Below are 2,244 nucleotides of genomic sequence, written 5' to 3' on the forward strand. Positions count from 1 at the left end.
GGGGGAGGGGGGGGGGGCGACTAGGCATGCTTGTTATGGGAATATAGGCCTTTGAGTCTTCTGGGTACATGCTTTAATTAGGGAGCATTTTACTAATGTGGAACTTTCTTATGCGAATTCGAATTTAGTTGGACTTTATTGTAGGTACCGAACACTGGAAAACCAAAAAAAAAGTACACCACATGTAGAAGGCTTTTTGTTTCGATAGTTGAAGCAACAAAAACACATGCACACATTGGGAACCCTCATGTGACGATCAAGGTTCAATATCGAAATAATTCTAGACGTTTTCTCTAACTTTGTCTGTGTCAATAAAGAATTTGAAATATCTCAAAATTTTCAGAACAGGTTCGAGTCAAATAACACTAATACGAAAATCCAAGAACTCGTTCGAATGGATATATTGGTAAAGAGACGTATTTGTCAATTTCCATATATTCTTTACTTTCATTTTCATGGTCCCAAAAGTTACACTATGTCAAAGCTTTCTTAAAAGAGAGAAGGATTATCATTTTCAAGCTTTGTCTTTGGCATGTGTAGATAATTCACATGACTCCAAGCACTTAAAAGCCAAAATTTAATCGTCCCCATTTCATATAAGTAGGTTGGTATGTAGCTAGACAAAGTCATTAATATCAAACTTTTGAAAACAAGCATATAGATATTTATTTTCTTGTTACATATGTCATATCATTATGTGAATGGTTTATATATGAATATAACTTTTCATTCATCTTACGTTCTTGTCCAAATCAAATTGGCAACTATATTTATTACTCCTAGCTACTATACGTATGTATCATGTCAACAATTATAGTAACAACATTTTAGTAACAAACAAGTTGAGGCCATGTAGCTATATAAATCCTCAAACATTTCCTATGCTTATTTATTTAATATAAACCCATCTCAGATCAACATTATACAACATATATATAGTGGAAGTGTGCCAAGTTCACAACATGGGTTGTGGATGGCGTACCTGATTTCCTTATATGTTCTTGAGTAATCAACGTCTCATGATGAGCTAAGGTTAAATTCTGTTAGAAATAACTATTATCGAAGTAACAAATTGGATATAGTTGATGTAGAATAGGAGTACTCCTAGCTAGACAAACTCTCCTCAGTCTAACCCTAGTCCAACGTGCGTCTTTGTAGCCTTGTGTATTTGTTGGATTTAAACATATCTCAATTGTATCAATATACAAATAAATTTTTTCTACTTTCAAAACTTTTTCATGCTCATTAGCTCAAGGTTTATTTTCTTATAATGATATTAGATTCAGACTCATTTTAAAACTTGATTTATCCAATGTTAAGTTTCCATAATATACTGATTGTCACACCTACTTGCGTGAGTTTTCCACCCTTATCGGTCGTGAAGGACACTTGATGATCCTTATATAATTTAAAATAATTATTCTCACCTTATAAACTAATTTTTGAGACTAACCTAAAGATTTTTTCCTAACAGATGTTCTCCTCAACTTCTTACTTGAAATTACGTACAACATGTGAAAAAATAAGATATAGTAAAAGTTTTTTTAAAAATAAAAATAAAAATGTGTGGCGAGTTAGGGACTTCTAAGTTGTACATATCAATACGTGCCATGTTTCTCATGGATGTTGGATTTGTCAAAGTTCAATAATTGAAATGGAAAACCGCCCTTTTCGAAATGACATGATGTATATGAAAATGATGGTGCCTTTGCTCTTTTTTGTTCAACTTGCCTTCCATTACACTCCAATAGCAACTCTCTTTTTTTCATTCCGTGTTTCATATTCATATTAAAATTTTAATAAATTTGAATGTGCGCAATCACGTACAACTTATATTAAAAAAAGAAAGAGAAAAGAAAAAAATGCTTTTTAACAATTCTTTTCTTATTCAGAACTCGAATCTAATACCTCTTACGAAGAGTCACACAGTCTTATTCATCCTATATCACCATGCACATTATTAGTCTTCAATAGCTACTTCTTCAATCCATCCTACTATGACCATTATTGATCTCCAATAGCTACTTATCCTATGCAAGATAACTCTTCATTCATTATTTATCAAACTAAACAAATTAGAATAAAATAGAAAAAACCTCTCCTCCCCTATAGTAGGTGAATCCATAATTTTCACTAAAAAAATTAAACATGAAGAAAATTATGTCATTGACAGAGCTAGGGTATTGTGAGGGTTCAATTAAACTCCTTCGATGTCAACAAATTATAATATATAATTATATATAT

This window comes from Solanum tuberosum, unplaced genomic scaffold (assembly GCF_000226075.1).
Source record: "Solanum tuberosum cultivar DM 1-3 516 R44 unplaced genomic scaffold, SolTub_3.0 scf00021, whole genome shotgun sequence".
Taxonomy (NCBI): domain Eukaryota; kingdom Viridiplantae; phylum Streptophyta; class Magnoliopsida; order Solanales; family Solanaceae; genus Solanum; species Solanum tuberosum.